Source organism: Anas acuta, chromosome 6 (genome assembly GCF_963932015.1).
Source record: "Anas acuta chromosome 6, bAnaAcu1.1, whole genome shotgun sequence".
Classification (NCBI taxonomy): domain Eukaryota; kingdom Metazoa; phylum Chordata; class Aves; order Anseriformes; family Anatidae; genus Anas; species Anas acuta.
Window position 1 is genome coordinate 27647584 of NC_088984.1, and position 19265 is coordinate 27666848.

General features: G+C 39.4%; 1 long non-coding RNA gene across 1 annotated transcript in view; it reads left to right on the top strand.

The window, feature by feature from the left end:
- LOC137858401 (uncharacterized) overlaps positions 1–14575 on the top strand; it is a 36226-nt gene extending 21651 nt beyond the window's left edge. The window contains exons 3-4 of the long non-coding RNA XR_011097694.1: positions 3433–3583; positions 13867–14575. This is a non-coding gene — a long non-coding RNA (uncharacterized lncRNA). The remainder of the gene's footprint in view (positions 1–3432; positions 3584–13866) is intronic.
- The last annotated feature ends 4690 nt before the right edge of the window (positions 14576–19265 follow it).

Consider the following 19265-nt stretch of genomic DNA (forward strand, 5'->3'; position numbering starts at 1 on the left):
AAGTAACAGATTTAAGCATTAGGCTGGAGTGACAGTGACCCCAGTCGTGTTTTCTTGCCACTGCATTGGGAATAGTTTCCTCTAATTCTTGGCAGAGGATAATCAGGAAAATTGCTTTCATAAATCCTGAGAAATCTTCCAGTAGCTATTTGCTCACCATTTTTTGTTAGATTGTCTGGCCTGCATTCCAGGAACTTCCTGTAATAAAAAATAAATGCATAAATAAGTTGCCCCCTCTCCCCCTTCTGCTGTCACTCAATTATTTGCTTTGTTAGAAAGTTCTGCAGTTCAGAGTAAAGATAATTAAAGTGGGTGGGACTGTATGGGGAAAGAAACAACTACTTTTATTAGATACTTCCTTTAACTTTTTTTTTTCTTTTTTAAGCATTACTTCCAAGTTTGAGGTGTTTTATTGCCAACTCAGATATGAGGCATTCTTGTTTGCATCCCTTTGTAAAAGAATTGCATTGATGCAACTGGATCCTGATGTCCTCAGTTTGTACTCTCAGGTTTTGGAGTTCTTGCCAATAACACCTTATTGAGGACCTGGACTGAATGGTGTCTGATAAGGAACAATCTTCCCACTGTTAAAAAAATAGCCTTTAATTTAGTAAATTGAGAGACCAGCTGAGGCACCAGGAAAGGAAGCAGCAAAACAGAGCAAAAAGTTTCCCTTCACAGCCTGATAATTCTGTCCTATACTTAATATGAAAATTACAGGTATATCAGAAGGTTTGCTACAAAACTGAAGTGCTTCATATTCTTGATTCCCAAAGCTTTATTTTATGTAGCTTTGTGTAAAATATGTTTGTGTTTGTATATTTTTATTATTGCAAGGGTGTAAAGCAACACAGGGAAGGGAAGTTGCCTAAATAGGGACTATTGATGCTTTGTCCCCTTTTTATTGTTCACAGTGAAGTCGACTTGTTTCCATCTTCTAACTTTGTCTAAAATAATGCAGACCTTCCAATGTAAGCATTCCAGTTTAAAGCCCTACCTTAATCTCTTTTTTCTGCCTGGCCCACCTTTATTTCTCCCTCTGTTTAATATGGCTAGGTACTGATCCACAGGTTTTATTAGAAAAAAACTGCTTTCTCAGATGAGATTTAGTGGTCATTGCATCTGTATCTTCAGGGCTGCCCATTATTGCACATTGACTGACAAATTTTTCTTCTCCTGAATGGCAGGATATGGCTTAATCCAGATACCTGTACAAACCAGAGGGGGGGTGGTGGTGGTGGAATGACCAGAGCATTCTGAAAAAGAAGTCCACGTTTCTGCAAGGGAAAATGTGTAGGGAAAAGTAGTTTCTTTTAATAGACTAGACTGGCTGAGATATCGGGGAGAAGGGAAAACAAGTAAGATTTTAGATCTCCAAGCCTTTCTCCAGGTATGCTGATTATGTACTCACTTACTGCAATGTGCTTAGGTTTTCCCAGAAATATTTTGTGTATTATCGTAGCAAATTTTATAGGTAGGTATGGCTTATACCTTATTACTCATTTCTTGAGTTAAAGAAGTTTAAAGTGCATACCTGTGAAGATTGGTTCTTGTTTCAAATGGTAAGTCAGTCTCCTGCCTGAGAGCTGTTTGATCAGGATCTTGTATAGTTCCTCTTTCTCTGCTTATAGAGAGTTTTAGTATCATTATTATTTAAAAAACAAACAAAACAAGCTAAATTGTCAGCCCTGAAAACAAATTTCATCCCTTTTTTCTCGTACAGAACGACAGCATTGTGAATTGCTGCATACATAAGCCTCCTATTACGCCAGTAGTACTCAAAGACAGGGTAGGGGCCATGTAGATCTTAGATGACTTTAATGAAGCAGTTGGGGAGGCAGTTGTGTGGTGGTAGGCTCAAAGACGAGACTGGGCAAGGCCTGGCGAACTTCATGCAGAGGAAATAAAAGTCGTGCAGAACTTTGTTGAGGGTCTTCCGCTGCTCTGCATGTGTGCAGTCAATGCAGGGTGGAAGTGTCTTCTGTGTTTCTTCATGGAGAGACTGAACCTGGAGAGCTGTTTATCAGCTGAGGGAAAGCAGCTGTCTCCAGCTGACTCCTGTTAGCGGCTGCCTGAGTGTACTTAGACAGGCTGACTCCATAGTTAAAATACTGCCTGCAAATACCAACTGCACCAAGAGCAGGGTCACAGTCACAAGCTGCTAGAGAAAGGACTGAAAACTCTAGATGGCTGACTTTAATGTGACATTCCATGTTTCTGAGCTTGCCCTTACCCTTTTAATCCGAGACCTCCTCACGTCTCAAATTCTTGTGCAACCTCATTTGTTGCATTTTGTGTGATAGTCTTCAAGTGCTGCTGTGAAATCCAGGAATAATTTGTGAACTTTGTGTGCTGTTTTACTGTCTTGATAATGAATAGTTCCCCATAGCCTCTCAGACTTTCGAGAAGCATTTCAGTTCAAGTAGAATTTTAGTTTATTTTCAAGTAGCATTTTACTTCTAAACAGGATTATATAGCTTGCTTCTTTATAATACAAAATTAAAATAACATCAATTATAGCTTTGTCTTTTCAAGTGTCCATAACTTTTTTGCAGTCTGCTAACATGAATGAGAAATGCAAAATGATCATGTAAGAAGTCTGTTTTAATTATAAGCATGTTTTTATCCATATGAAGGACTGTTCTAGTCACCTTGAAATTTCCCTCCAGAGAATGGCTGCTAAAAATTTCATGTGCTTTTGCTCTAAAATACTAGAAGGCCCTGTAGCTGATTGTCCTGTAACAAATATAAAGACTGTACTGTAAACCAGTAGCATTTACATTTTTATAATAAGAGGAAAACTTGGTATCTGTGACCTCATGACTCTTGCTTGTTTTTAAAAAATCTTAAATCCTTTGTGAATCTGTTGGCTAGAACACTTGGAAAAAAAAAAAGAAAGAAAAAAGGAAAACAACCCCAACTGCTGTTCTTTAGTCAAGTCTGTTTCTGAATACTTAAAATATATAAATGAAATTGGAAAGTCTTTATTTCAGCATGGAAGAAAATACTTGCTTGGGCTGACTATCTTGCAGGCCATTTGTTTTAAACTGCTGGCTATATTATTCCTTGACAAATATGTTAGGTTTTATTTTCCTCAGTTGAAATACTGACATGAAAGTTAATAGTCAACACTGTTTTTGTTGTATTTTGACATTAAAAAAAAAAAACAAAACAAAACTGATTCTGCCTTTATTTCTATAAAATTACTCAACTATAAGCATATTCTTCCAAGCATGAAGTCATTGTCTCAGGGAAAGGTCTGGTCATAAATAGTTAACAGATGAAAGTACTGTCTGTACACTCTCCTTAACTTCTAAGATGTCCCAACATCCCAACATTGAAGGGACTTTGGGACAATTGGGATCAATTGTAGGAAAGGCTCTTTCATTTTTAAGGAGCTTTTCACAAATGGAAGCATTCTTGTTTGTGCAGGTGAATCCTTGAATCCTTCAGGAGCTGAGTGCTCTCTTCCATCAGAACAGAGTATGGAACTCCCCCCTGCTGAGGACTCACCTTCCATGCAGTACTGGACAGCTGGCCATGGTCTGATGTGGCTGAGATCTGCAGGCAAACACACAGAAAGGTAACAAGCAGCAATATGAATGTCTCACCCGAGGACTGGAGAAAGTGGGATTATATGTATGGGAAGTGAGAGAAACACTTCTGTTTGTCTCTGAAGTGCAGTTGAAAGAGTATAGACCACACAAGAGCAGGCAGTTGTTTGCAGGGAAAACATTTACGTAGATGAAGGGAAAACTTTGAATGACAGGTGTTATGGAGATGTTCAGTGTCATCCCGGGCTCCAGGTGCCAGACACTGGCAAGTAAAGCTATCAGTGCAGTTTGAACAGATTAGGTGCATATACATCTTAGGCAAATGCATTGTTACGAGGACTAACTCAGCAGAAACAGCTATAGTAGCTAAAGTATTTCAGTCCCACAGAGAAGTGAATACTGGCTGGGGCTAGAGTTGCTCAACAAAGAACATTTCCAAGAGGAGCTGGTGCAGAGGTAAATGGCCTCAAAGAGCCTCCCATGGGCATCTTGGAGAGAACTGGTCACCTTCCTGAACTGGTGGCAGTTTTGCCACAGAGTTCAGCCACAGAGTTCACTGAGGCCAGGATTTTGTCCTGGGAGTTAATTAAGATGAGAGGGATCTTCATTCCAGGGAGCTATCTTAAAGCAGAACTCAGAGGTTTTTGATGGTGCTTATGGTAACTTTTAATTAAAAAAATGGGTTGAGTTAGTGTTAACTGCTATAAGGAAAAAAAAAATGTCACTTTCTTGCTCTCCCAAAAAACAATCACCATCACTTAGATTTAAAGAATAATGTACCTGATGAGAAAATAAGTATTAAAATGTATGTTGCCTTATGTTTCTTTTAGCTGTTCCTGGACTTTTAATATTATTTTCTGTGCTTTTAGTGAAAGCGTTAATTTTCTTTCACAGATCTAGCACTATCTAGAAAAATCTGATAATGCAGAGGAAAATGTGTGAACTACATACAACTCTTAGAGTGTTCCAGTCCAGTCAGTTATTTGTATTTTATTGTGTTTTACCCCATTATATATTCCTTTAACGTTCTTGATTTGGAATGATTTCCAATAATGTTTGGAATTCCCATAATTCCCATAATACAGTCAGCACCCATAATGGTGTTGATTTCCATCTTTAAACAGAGTGTATTAATATACCTCTTGTGGTTTTGGGAAAAAATCTGAAACATAACTTCAAGCATTTTTAAATATAAGTTGGAAAATAGGGTTCAAAGTTACTTAAATTGTTTCCTTGTCTGAGTTAGGGAAAAAATTTAGAATTATTTCTTGCAAAGTTGAAATTGATGCTTTGAAGTAGATACGTGAAGTTTTTGATGCATAATGGACAATTTTAATATTATTAGTGGTTCATGTTGGTTCTGTGGTGAGTTCTTCAAGTTTAATTATAAACCTTTAAGAAATTTCAGTTTACAAATTTCACTGGACAATGTAAAGGAGAGTTGGAGAAAATCCATTGATACTGCCTTCTCATCTCTTTTGTCTTAGTTTTCCACAGGACTGTTTCTCCTGAAAGGATATTTCACTTAGCCCCACTGTCACTACTAATGTACAGATGAGACTTGAAAATAACAATTAAGTTAAATTGTAACTTATGCAAAGATGTCTTAGCAAGTGATGAGAGAAAGTATTTTAATTATTCTTGCCTTTCAGACCATCAAAGGTCTAACCCAGTTCCCAAAGCAGTCCAGAGTAGTGTTCCTCCTTGGGATTACATCCCAATAGTTTTATAAGGTACACCTTACTGTATTTTATTGCTATGGTTTAAAAATATTTTGGTGATTCTTCTATGTCTGAACATCTGGCAAAGATCTATCTTTGATATTCTCAGTCAACATGCCACAGCAGTAATGCTCTTTGCAAAATAGCATTCATGCTTATTAATTTTAGTAAAGGTCAGCCAATCTTCAGCTTTAGTAATGATTCAAAACGGTTTAACAGTTAGCAGAGGTATTACTTCAGCAAATAACTGTAATTGAAGGTTTATTTTTAGAAGAAATAGCTATGCAGTTTGAATTCATATGTTTTTAAAATGCCATGCATGTGATGTTTCTTACTGAAGGGGATACATTTAATACCGTGCTAGAGTATTTTCCCTTTTAACTTAAGAGAATTGCTTGAAACCTTACGTAGTCTCTTTCTAAAATGTTTTTCACAGGTGTTCTGCTAAATGAGTATTGCTAGGAGGTCTCTTGCTTTTTCTTGTTTTTAGGTTATCTTAGTAACACTGTTTACAAAAAAAAGAAGCACAAGCTTTAACTTGGAACATGTTTTACAATAAACGTGTATCCTGATCTGGAATTATTCTCCCAATATCCCATTGGCTTGACTTCATCTGTGCAACAGAAATGGGCTGAGATGCTTTCTCATGTTCAGGGTGGGAAAAGCATCTCTGTTTTTACTCTGAATTCTCTTGCTTTGATGGCTTTAGAGTACACTTCATTGTATCCAGAGGAATTCCCTCTGATTAACTGTATTGCTGGTTTGTAGCTCATCGAAGGCCCTCATATCAAATAGCAGATACGTGCAGTTATTCTTTTTCTTCTGAATCCTACTGGAAGAGGCTCTAGGAGAGGAATTCTTCAATGAGGATATCCCTGTTTGGAGATGAAGGTTAAGTTATTTTCAGTATTGTCAGTAGATCCTAAGGCAGTCAGTGTGCATCCACTTCAGTCCCACGTCCTCTCTGTGTGAGAACTCAGGCCTCTACAGGGAAATTGATTGAGACAAAAAGCTCAAGTTGGTGCTGCAGAGGCAGAAGTGTAGATGATAATAACAGCTAAGCAAAATGGATCCTACACAGGCATCTATGTGTAGCAATCACAAGAGCATGTATAGGAAATGTGAATTGTGGAAACAGTCACTGACCATAGAATTTGGCTTGAGTCACAGCAAAATTAGTAAATGATCTATTAATAAACTTAGTTAAAATATGGTAGCTGCCAGTTTTGTCCATTCCCTGAGAAGGTAATAAAGAAAAGCTTGCTACACAGTGCCAATTCCTGTAGCTCCACATGTAATATTTTACAGGGGCAGGGAGAGGGTATGAAGTATGTAGAGCTGTAAATGTGTAACTGAAGGCATAATTTGGCCTTTAAGACCTGTGCTACTGGAGGTGAAACAAGAAAAATGAAAGTCACATTTGATTTTCAGGTACCAGAGCAAGTCTAAAAAAAGAGTTACAGAAAACATCATTTTAATGGCAGCTGGTTTTGCTATGACCTGCCATTGCATAGGCTTTCAAAACTGAGAGCAAAACATTTTAATGATAAAAAGATGAAGCTTAAGAGAGTGTGTCAGTGCAGTAACAGGATTGTACAAAATATCAGGAAAGGAAAGAAGTAGGGAGAATGTTTTGGGCCATTTTATCTATTGCATTCTGAGAGATTGACAAGGAGTTGATATGATACCCTGTAGAGCAGGGCTACTTCACCTCTGCCTGCTTGCCTGCGGCTTCTGAGGGGAGAGCTGTAGCGCAGCAGTTTGAACATACCCTGTCTTTGCAAAGGGCATTAAGATACTGACGAGGGATTGAAGAAGGGAGTTTCTGGCTTATGGCCTCTTCCCCGTCCTGGAGACAGTCACAAGTTAGTACAAACAGCATCGCAGTTTACGTGGCTGTCATGCAGAGTAGGCTTTGGTCAAGTGACCTGGCTCATGTCTAATGGTATAGCCATTTTCTTCTGCAGTAGTCTTCCTCTTAAAGCTTCCCAGAACCAGACTCCATCGACTGGTTTACTGTATCAGTAATCACTGGCTGTGTTGCATGTCACCGAATCCCGCTTGCTTGCCGTTTACTCCTAACAGCAAGGAAGTTATCTGAGATGCAAGTTATATTTTTTTTGTTCGTTAGTTACTCATGGATGTATGTTGTGTATGTGATGGCCCTTACCTGAAACAAGACCTACTCTTTTACTGTAAACTAGCCTGCCACTTATTTTTTTTGGAAACTGCAAAACTGCATAACAGAAGATGATTCATATTGACTAGCTGAGGTACATAGCTGAAATAGCTGAGCAGATTATAAACTAGCTGCTGCCTCCTTTAACAATCACTGCAAGGAAAGGAATACAGGGTTTACAGCTGGCAAATTCCAGGGCACTAATTCTCATACAGTATCCTCAACCCTTCAGTAGCTGCGCTGAGATCTTTTTTTGTTCGGGTGAGCTTGCTGTGCAGATGTTAGCAAAAGTTCCTGAATGAGCAGAAGGCATTCTATCGCAGTGGGAAGAATGTTGACTGAATCCTATTTGTTTATTTTTCAAGGATGTCTGAAATTAAAGAGCTTTTTTTTTTTTTTTTTTTTTTTAAGTCATTTTTGGGATGAAGTCTTTACCTTCACCTGGATTATAGCTGAAATGAACAGGACCCCGATAATGACAGGTGAAGAACTTCGTTATCGGGAACCATGATGAAACTGTCTAGTGAAGCACTGTAAAAAGCAAGCAGCACTAGCAATCTGTAGCATCAGAGCTGAAGCATTTTTAGAGAGAGGCTTTTCACATGCTTTGAGCCTCTTTAAATAACTGTTTATATTGTTCTCTGGTAATTCCGAGAAGAATGAGGCTGAAAAGGATTGAATGATCTGTAGCACAAAAGTAAATCCAGCTTGTTAGGTGTTTTCAGATGTGCTGGCTGTTTTCTGTAGGGTTAGGTTTTGATCTTTCTCAGTGTGAACTGCAAGGACCACCAAAATGCAGTTCTGCATCCCAGTTTGAGTGTTCAGTTCCCAAGCTCACATATGGGATGCTTTCATCCATAATGCATAGGAGTGCAGCTCCTGAATATACGTACAAATAATATGTAGTTTACAAAATAGGAGCTTTCACTTGGGTTTTCTCCATACCCTTCTCCCACTTCTCTAAACCTCCTGAGTGAAGGTACATTTCTTTTTTTAACCCTTTCCAATATGGGAGTGGCTTCAGGGGTGGATGCTAACTGACCATTGCTTTTGGGCATGAGCCTGGTCTGACATCCAGAGCTGCCAATAGACAAAAGCATGTATTTTACAGACGTTTTACAAAACATCTGCCTGCTGCAATGAATGTGGTGGCTTCACCGCCTGTAATTTTTTTTTTAATGGAAAATCTGCAGAGTTAAGTCTTACCACTAATCTTTTTTTCCTGTTGTTTTTCCTTAGTGAAGTATTAGCATTCGTGACAAGATTTACTAAGCCTCACACGTTGAGTGTTAGATGTGCAATTGACTCTTGTGCCAGAGTTTTGCAGTTTGCAACAAATCTGGCAGTTCTCATCAGCCCTGCTTTCATCTGTTATGGGGGCTGTTGCCCTGCTGGTTTTTAGGCTTCCTGCTTGTCACACAATGCTCTTCTGTACCAAAAGTGCCAGGTATCTTATTGGTGCCTGATGGCCTGTAGCAAGGGGCCAGTTCATGGGCTCACTGTGTGCAGGGTGCTGTGTGATCTGTTGAGCAGTGCATTTGGGCTCTGAGATGCATTTGTCTAGACCCCACTAGAAAGAGGTGGGGGTGGAAGCAAACCCAAGGCAGGGTTACCCTTCTGTTTCTGTACTGTTAAGTCTATGGGAATATATAAAGTGTTCAGAGAAGTCTATGGGAATATATAAAGGTGTATATATAGAGTATATAAAGGAGTTCTAATTCTCTTACTTTTGTCCTCCTTTTCCAGTAGCATCTGGCACTTGTGAACTGAAAGAAATGAATCCACACACCCCTCTCCTCTGCACATAAATACAAAATAAAAGCAGTTCCTAAAATTTCCAGGGCTCCTTGTAAAAATATCATGTTAGTCTCCATGGTTTAAAAGCAGTAATTATAGATTCTGCTCATAGAACAAACATACAGCAGTGCCTGTTACCTTTTGGCTCTTGCAGGAGGGCATCATGTATTCCCTGCAGGGAGAGCCTTGGAAGTGCTCTCTGGGAGGACATTGATGCTGAGAGCTCTCCTGGCATTCTGGATTTTCTTTACATCTATATGTGGTAGGAGACCTAATGCTGGGATGGTGTTTTGGGTACATAGCTCATCATCTTCAGTGGAAAAAGCATAGTGGGGAAAATAATGAAACGCTGTATGAAATAGGAAGAACGAAAGCCAGTAATCCAAAGAAAGCTGTTAGAAATGAGTATATAAAGATATAAGGTAACTTGCGATTTCCACATTGGTAGTCTTTATCAATAGCCATCTAATCAATCTTAATTTTTCAGGCATTTGCTGGTGTTTATTTTAGTTTTTATGATTGTCAATCTTAATAGGTGAACAATTGTAGTATTTTAAAAGAAATTCAGACACTGTTAGAACTACAAATTGTAGAACTTTGAAAAAGATTTAATGGATCTGATACTGGATTTATAGTGTTGTACGGAAAGGTATCTTTATAACATCCTTTTGCAAAACAAGGCACTGTGTTAGTCCAGCGCTTTTAAAAATAATTGTTCTGTCTTATATTCTACTGGTTAACTGTGTGCAATATTGCATACTGATTTTTTAATGCTGGCTTAGAGAAAACAACCTTACTGGCCTTAGTACTTGTAAAATATACTACTTGTGCATAGCCACACTTTCTGTTCTTATATGGATATTCTGAGTTAGGGTTTCAGTTCCAGAAGGAATTTAGTACAGAAAAGGTTGAATTAGCAAGTATTTATAGTCTCTTCCATTAGAAAGTTCTTTTTCGAGGAAGGCTGTGTGCATTGCAGTCACAAAATAGCTGCAGAGTATCACAAGCACACTTGAGGTAGCCTTAGGTGAATTAACTTGAGTGCTGAAAACAGTTTTGCTTGTCATATATCTTTCCTACAAGCTGTAAACCTTATGTAATTGTGATGCTGAAGGATGTTGTGCTGTGTAAGAGGATGCATACAGAGCACTAGAAAAGAGCTCTTGCTCTTTTGCGCTGTTCTGGCTGAATTCCTGCTCAGTTAGCGCATGCGCTCTACTGAGACTTCCTCTGACGTGTTGGTCAGCGTAGACATTTCACATCCTCAGCGGAGCTGTGGTACTGCACAGCAGTAAAAACATTTGCAAGGTGTTCTACATCTCATTAGTAGTGAAAACAGCTCAACAAAGATTTGAGAGCACTGTAATCATGTGCACATAAAATATAATTTTTTGAATGTAATGTTTTGAGCCTTGTAAAAAGTTGGTATAAACTAACATTGCAGTATAGTGAGTGACACTTTTGTGTCACCTGAACAGTGTAAAATGTAGATGCAAAGCGCAGTCCAGGTGTATTTCAACAGGAAGGAAATTATTTTGATCCATCTGATGTTTGTAATCAGCTGCTGTTTGCTGAGGGTTGTGATTTAGTGGTGAGTAGCTAGAAACTTGTGAGTTTTATGACTGAAATTAAATTAGTATGACTAATATATTAGGTGAAGGTAGTCTTTTTTTGATGTGGGCTGATTGACCGTTCTTGTAGCCCTCTGTTCCAGCATTCATCTCTCGTTTCTGCCTTCCCCTCCTCTAGAGCAAATGCTAGATTGCTTGTTGAGGATCGGGTGCAGCTACCTCGCTGTATGTCTGGATAGCCTCCAATGGCCATCTGCTGTTGCTTAGCTGTACCTTCTGGCCCAGAAATGAGATCATGTAGGGAGGGAGCCAGCAAGTTCTTATGGCTGCTGGTCCTGGGTTTGGATATGTAACAAAGAGCTCCTGGAGTAAGAGAGGTAAATGAAAATACTAGTCAGTGTTTTTGTGACTCATACCCTTAACCAGTTTCTTGGAAAAAATAGTTTCCGAATGGCTCTATTCCTGTTGTTCTTCTGTGTTGTTTTATTTTATTTTTTACTTTTTTTGAGACTAGATTTGGCAAAGTCAGAATGCACAATAGCTCTGAGCAGCATCTTTACATTTTTATTGATGTCAGGAACCTGACAAATACAACTTAATTCCTCACCTTTGTGCAATGCTGGAATAACAGTTGCCAACTAGGATAGCCCACCATGCTTTAACTAGGAGCATATGCTAGTTGTTTGTTTTATAATTTCTAATCTTAGAAATCGGGGCAAAAATTCACTTATGCTGTATATGTCTGCTGTATATGTCTATTCCCATTTAACTGTGTGGTGGGCTCCTCTATACAGGTTTTTCTCTTCTTGCTCAGCTTTGATTATTAAGTATTAATAGAGATTTTACTCAAATCAGAGGTGTCTATTAATGGGACTGTCATAGTTGTAAATGAATGTGACTCATAAAGTTGATTGGGAGCTGTATGCACATGGAATAAAGCCCTAAAGTGATAAGAACAGTGCTTGTGATTTTTATTTGTGATCCTTTATTTATATAATTAAAGGATTGTGATCATATATATATATATATATATATATACACACACACACACATATACACACACGAGACATTTGCGCTTATCCTTGCAGTTATTCTGGAGTGATTAAAAACTTTTTAATGTGTTTTTCTTTTTGGTCTAAGTGTAGAATCATTGGCCATGCTGATGATTATGGTGACCTGTATTATATGTATTTTTATAATGTTTTCTGGACATTACTTTCTTATAATACGTCAAAATATTTTTAAAAAGAAGCTGTCAATTTTCCTTTTGTTGTTGTGGTGCAGAGTTTTTCTGAGAGTGGAATTTGTTAGCCAAATGGAAATTCATCCTTTGAGATGATGAGTCAGTCTGAGCAGAAAAGCAGCTGTGGATGACAGTCATGATAGAGAGAAGGAAAAGGGCAAGTGAAGACTAAAATACTGTGGCCTGTATTACAGATGCAGGCAGACCAACTTACTCTGAGTGGTCTCTTCTAGTTCTAAAGCTTTGTGAAAGCACAAGCAGGAGAACTAGGGAAACTGAAAAGACCAGGAGGTGAACTAAAAGGAAACGCAGGAGTGAAAAATACATGGACGAACCCTCTCTCTATTTTCTGTTTGAAAACTTCTGATTTTTGTGTGTGACATGGTTCAAGAGTCACATTAACACCAGATATACTGGGGAAAGTCATTGCTTTTTGAAGTAACAGCGGGAACAGTTTCCAAATTTTGCATTTTAAAGGGAAAAAGCATTTAAGCATTAAACAGGGATTGCTTCAAACCAAGCTTTCCCTAGGTATTTCAATTTTCTTGTTCACAAAACAAGTATAAAGCCCCACACCATCTCAAGTAATTTATCCCGAAAGCTGTCATGCTATCCATGTAAAGTGTGGTATAACTCTTCAGGGATTTGCCTGGAAAATAAAAGCACAGCAAAGAACAAACTTAATTCTGCAAGTTGTTCTGCTGAAGTGATGGACCTCCTTACTTGGAGAGGTAATAGTTGAGATGCAAATACAACCTAGAAGACTGGTTGATAACAGTCTTCTGGGTTCTGGGCTGTTTGTAATAAACTGTTGTGAAAGGAGGTGACCAGATGGCTATTAACAACTTGTTTTTTTTTTTTTTTTTTTTTTTTTGAGAGGGAAAAGCAAAGGTATTTCCCTCCACTTTTTTTTTTTTTTATTTAATTATTTTTTTTCTGTTAATGCCAATTTAAATAATATACATGGCTATTGGTTTGTTAGTATGTAGAGGGAAAAAGTAACAAGTATGCAGTGTACCTGCTGGAGGACTCGCGTATCTCAGGTGTTTTCTTCCTCTGCTTTTCTAAGCTGAGAGATCTATCTTCATAAGATTTTTCAGTTTTTGTTGTCTTGTCAGCCCAGATTTCCAATCTGATCTCTCTCCTGGCAGTGTGTCATGTTGCAAACTAACCGTGGGAGGGCCACATGCAATCTGTGGAGTTCCGTGACGTGCCCTGTGGCCCTCTGTCTTCTTATAAGGAGATACAGCCCTCAGAGACTACGGGTCCCAGCAAGCAGTACTTCATTTTGATCTGATAAAAGCTCACTCAAATCTAGATGTGCATTGCATGTTAGGGCGTGCTAGCTACATGAGCCACACCTCAGCATTCAAGATAAAGGTGGCTGCAGACTGCTCCAACCAACACATTGTAGATGCAGCTCTGGCCACAGGCAGGATTTTTTTTTTCTTCCTAACTGTAAGGAGAATTGTCTTTCTGTTACCTACCCAATATTGCAATGGGGGATTCTGCTATATAGCATGGTAGCCCTACTTTTAGTAATATGCTCTGCTTTTGGTTTCTGGATTTTCTCAGATACTTATTTTATCTCCTCTAAGATGGCCAATCTCATGTTGTACAGGAATGGATGAAACTTCTGGAAGTAGCAGATTGCTTCAAGAAGGGGTGTTGTTGCAAGACACCCAGCCCAATTTTTTCTTGCCAAAGAGACCTGGCTCATTCAGACAAGCTTCAGCTAAGCAGTCTGAAATTTGGGTTTATCTGATGTGATTTTTTTTTTTTTTAACTCTGTCCAATGCAGAGAGAGACACTACACTACTTTGACATGGACAGCTGAGGAAGGAGCCTTGACACATCTTTGAACATGAACAATCTGAAAGACACCTGCTCTGAGAGGCCTTCAGATTTAGTGTGCAAAAGCTGACTCTGCTTGGATGCGTTTCAGGCTTGGAGCAATCCCTTTCTCCCACTCAGACGAGATACCTTACAAGATGCTCTGCATGTAGCTTACTTCTTTGTGGCAGTACCCTTAGGATTCCTCGTCTTCAGTTGAGTTTGTGGCCGATCAAGCAAAGGGATGACCAGAAGTTCCTTTGGGGTTTCACTGCATCTCATAGGTTTCCTACAGTGTGCACAAACTCTAGGTAACTCTTCTGACATTGTAGGTAACTTCATTGCTTCTGGTATTTCTCCTAAAATGTGAACCCTATATGTCAAGTGACCAAAATTCTCTTAGAATATGATTCTTTGCTTTGTAGTCTCATGAAGGCAAGTTCAGTGGAGTGAGGAGTTTTTTTCGTATTACTTTAAAATCCAGATAAGTAATGCCATAAGAATGGCTGGATTGAGAGTGCTAAGAATGCCCATAGACCAGCGTTCAGTCTCACAGTGTAGTTGATAATGGACTTGTAGAGGAAGAGTAGAAGTGACATTGTATATTAGGAAGAAGCCTCCCATTGGGATGCTCTCCAGCTTTTGGGAGTCTTGGGCTTCCGAAGTCAGCATTTTCTTCTGGACCATGGTTATGCTGAAGTTCCTGTTGACACATACTTTGTCACTCTGCGTCCCTTATGTGCATTTTTGCACATTTAACATCAAAAAATAAAATAACTACTTGGATTTATTTCTTTGTTTAGCAGCATAGTACGTGTACTACATTAAAAGCTGTATGAATGCAAATGAGATGCTGTTACTCCTTCCTATTTGATGCTTTGTATATTTTGAAACTTGGAGATAATTCTCAGGGCTGCAGTTTGGTCATGTATTAGCTCTATTTATTATTCTTATTGAACCCTGAAATCTGGCTTTTATCTCAACCTGATAACTGATAGAACCTTTGGCTATTAGAGTGAGGATAAATAACATAAATAAAGAAGAATAGTTAATGAATAGGTATCTGGTCAACAGAGATGACAGCAAATGATGATACCTGCCAAACTCTCAGCACCATAAAAGCAAGCATGTTTGGCCTGATGTAGCTTCTGAAGAATTTTCCCTGATTCTGACGGGGTGCCTTGTTGGCCTGCATGATATGTATCGTTATCTCTGTATCCTCCCCTCCACATGCACACACACAGTTTTTCCTTTTTAAGCACAGCTGTGTTACTTGACTTGACTTCCTTCTGCAGCAGTGTGTTTTTTTGTTGAAAGTTCCAGGGAATGGAGTGAGTAGCACCACAGTATGCTAGGGACAGTCTTTTGGGTAAAGGCAAGATAAAGTGGGTGATTCAGTGCTATTAAGGGAGTAGCCAGCTATCGGAATGGGGGGTTTCTCCAGAGGAATACTGTAGTAAAGAAAATCAAGAGGTTTCTGATACATGCTTGGAGAATTCTCATTAGTTCTCTGTTCTTATTATACAGCATACTTCTTTTGCTTCCACTGCAAGGCACACTGGTTGATTTTTAACCAGAGCAAGTCTTAATGAATTTATACTTGCAAGTATACCTATCAAACTGCTGCGCCGGTAAATCTATCATGGGATTTCTATGCAGGCCCATCTTATTCTGACTTTCTGGCAGACATGAGTCTTTTCCCCTAAGGCACTTCATCTATGCTGTCTTTTCTACTTCTGGATATTCTCTTGCTCTCTCTGACTTCACCTCAAATATGTCAGTATCTTAGGACCTGGTTATCCTGCTGTTGTCCCCTGGTGCAATTACAGCATGATTAAAATATGCAGTATGGCTGGGACCTTGATCGTGTTCTAACAAGAATATAACCTTAGACATATAGCTCAGCTACAGTGTTGTAACAAAGTCAAGGAACAGCCCTGCTCATTTTAGTAGCATGGGGTGGGGCTTTAAGTGCTTTTCCTTGGCATATTTCTAGTCACACCACTAGCTATTGTTGCATTTCAAATGTCATTATCCCAGGTGCCTAGATCAGCCCCAGGGATGAACTTACAAATGCCCCTACACAGCCTTTCCAGCATTTTGCTGCTGTCTGCAGCTCTAAAGAAGTAGTAGTATGCACTTTTTAGTTCCCCCTTATTTCATAATTTAAGTACTTGCAGAATTACAGACTCTACTCCAAAAAAGTACTGTACTCATTTGTTAATTATATAGTTTAATTTGGGGACCCTGAGCTCAGAGATCAGTTTCCAACTGTTGATGTTCAAGAAGGACTTTCTTTAAGGGCAGGCACTCCCCTGACAAAACACTCATAATTTCTTTCTTTGTTCACTTTTTTCCCCTTCTTAGGAAGAATCCAATGCTAGTCAATCTGAGGCAAGATCCTGGACGCATTTTGTATATCATGCTTAAGTTATGATCTTGAGACACTTTTGTAAGCTGTTCTAGCCACAAAAGTATTTAAAGAAAATAACCTGACCTTTCCATGTTCTTCCGTTACCACATCTTGTTCTGAGCCTATGGCAGATTGAATAGGAGGAAACAACCTGTTTTCATGAAGAAGTCCTTTTACTTTAACTTCCAGGCTCTTCACATATCCTCGTTTGTCTATGACAGAATGGGAGGTGGCATAAATAATGGCAGCTAAAGACAGATCAGCTTCTCCAAGTAGGAGACTTACCCTGTCACCGAACCTGCCATGGCAAAAAGGCACTGCACTCCCGATGCCCCTGTGGAGTAGGAATGTTGCCTTATGACACTTCTAAATGGGTTGCATTGCAGCAGTGCTACCTGCTGAACACTGCCTCACATGGGCATAACCGTGACTTCAAGTATACTTACGACACGTTCCCTGTGCCCTGGAGTCACAGCTAACAGTGACAGCAGTGGCCATCAAACCAGTGCATCCTTGTATGCAACATATTTGTAAGCCTTGTCACTTTTCAGGAATCTGTCAAGTTCGGGACAAACATGCCTGCTATTTTGCAGGGAAATGACATACATATTTCATATCGTTAAAGAGCTTCTGTCTTTCACAGAGGTAGCCTCAACAGAAAATGGGATGGGATGTCTCAAAAGATGAGAGATGTTGATGGTGGTGTTCCTAATGAAGCCCCCTGTAGTTTTGTTTAGAATTTCAATCCCCCTTGGATTTTCTGTGTAGTTCTGCTCATGCCTGTGCTTGGCTGTAGCAGCCTTCACAATCTGGAGACCTTTCAGCCACATGCTATAGGAAACAGAAAGAAAACTTTCATAGAAGCATAGGGCAGAACAGCATGCAATTCCATCTCCTCTGGGCTTGATTTCTTCATTTTCTTTGAATTTCTGTCATTTGACTGAAGATGGTCTTCATTTTTGACAAATCTAAAGTGTTCTGCAGAAAACAGACACTCAAAAAGTTGTGCTTAGTCCAAAACCCAATTTCTAATCAAAATGATCTTTTGATAGAAGTTGTTTTTTTTTTTTTTTTTCCCTCTTTGCATTTACTTGTTATTTCCTGGCTGGGCTATTTTTCTACTGGTGTAGTGACCTTAATCAGCCCTTCTAGGAATCAAGTGAATACTACAGCAGGCGGAAAGGGAGCAAAACTCTACACGTAGAGGAAGGGGAAGCCAGCCTTTCTGATGGCAGTGAGTGGCTAAGTCCTGCGTTTTGAATTGTATCCTAACTTCCACAACGTGTGGATATGCAGCTATTTCAATTCCTGTTTTTTGTTTAGTGACCATTTATAGATCACTGTTAGACTGGAAAGCTTTAAGTTTATTCTTCCTATTCTTTGTTTCTAGCCAAAGTGCTTACATTGATAACCTTTTGCCTTTTTTGCCCCAGTACTGTCAGACAGTCCCAAACATTTTGTCATCTTTTAAGATTTGGATGTTTCTGGTCTCTAAACAACTTCAGGTGTATGTAGAACAGCATGACTACAGTCTGTTGTGCCGTGAAACCAGAGCCTATGCTGGCACAGTTTTTGCTGTGAGACAGACTCTGTCCTGCCCATTCTGTACGAGTTCTGGGGGCATCTGAGGGGTCTCAGAGCTGCAGGCCAGGAACTGCCTAAGAGGTGGCAAAGTGGAGCAGTGAACAATGGGTACCTGTGGAACTCCTGAACAGGAGGCGCTTGGGCTCCAGGTCATGTCCTTTGCAGCCCCTGGTCTCCATCTTATCGGTAATGCCTGAACAGGTATTTGGATTTTCCTCCTGTCAGATATTTTTTGACTTCCATAGTTTTTGCAAGCTTTTCTCTGTCCTTAAGCTTGTTTAGCAACAAAAAATTCTGTCCTGAAAGAAGTTTGTGAGGTCTGAAGCAGAAGTGCAGTATCAGTGAGAGATCAGAGCAAGTCTAACTTACTTAGGTCGAAATTTTGTGGGATTACTTCTCTGTCCACCACTGAGAGCTATACTGTCTTGTAAGGTCATGGGGTTGGCTGCAAGAATCCATATACATCCTGATGCATTCAGTGACATCTGAATGATGCTGGTTTTTGAATTCACAAATTGGCATGGCCGAGTTTCAGCAGTTTGCTCTCACGGAGAGCAGTTGAGATTAGTTCTTGTGCAGAGCATGGAAAGCTCCTTGCTTACTCTCTTAATGTGCGTGGGCTCAGGTTAAGTTATAATCTAATTGAGAATTCATGCTGTATTCCAGGAAGTGGGGTTTTGCCTCAGTGATTTTGTTTTTCTTTAAGGTGTTGACCAGTACTTTGGAATTTAAAACTATGTATCGTGAAGAAGGCATAGAAATGTAATTTGAATGCAAACTGTATTAAGCCTTCACATCCTGTATCCTAGCAGGAATTTCACTAAACAGGGGAGGTATTCATTGAACTAGGAGCAAAGCAATGTCAAGTTGAGAAGGAAATTACTATGGAAATGAGTTTTAAAAGCCTGAGGCAGATGTAGGGAGAGGCACATTGTACTGGGAGTTTTCCTCACGCTGTCTAGTTTATACGGTCTTTCCATTACTTTAACAGCAACATGTAAGAAATCCTTAGCTTGGAACAAAGCTTCTGAACTTCAGTAGTTCTGTGCTGTTGCTGCACACTGGCTTGCCTCTGAAGGGAAATTAAGCCTAGCCTCAACTGGGATGGGGCAGATACTTGCATAGGAATGGCCTTGCTTGGTGTAGACCAAATGTCTACAGCCGGGTATTTTGTCTCTGTGGTCAGTAAAACATGCTTAGGAGTGGGATGAAGGAACAGGAGAAACATGCTAACTGCTTTCCCATTATATTTTCTGAGTGCTTGGGAAGGAACAGCTGAGGAGGAGCTGTAGGTTTGATAGTTCTTGATTGTTATTTTTCTTCTCTGGATTTGTCAAATAATTGTTTGGTTTAGCTGCTTGTTTGTTTGT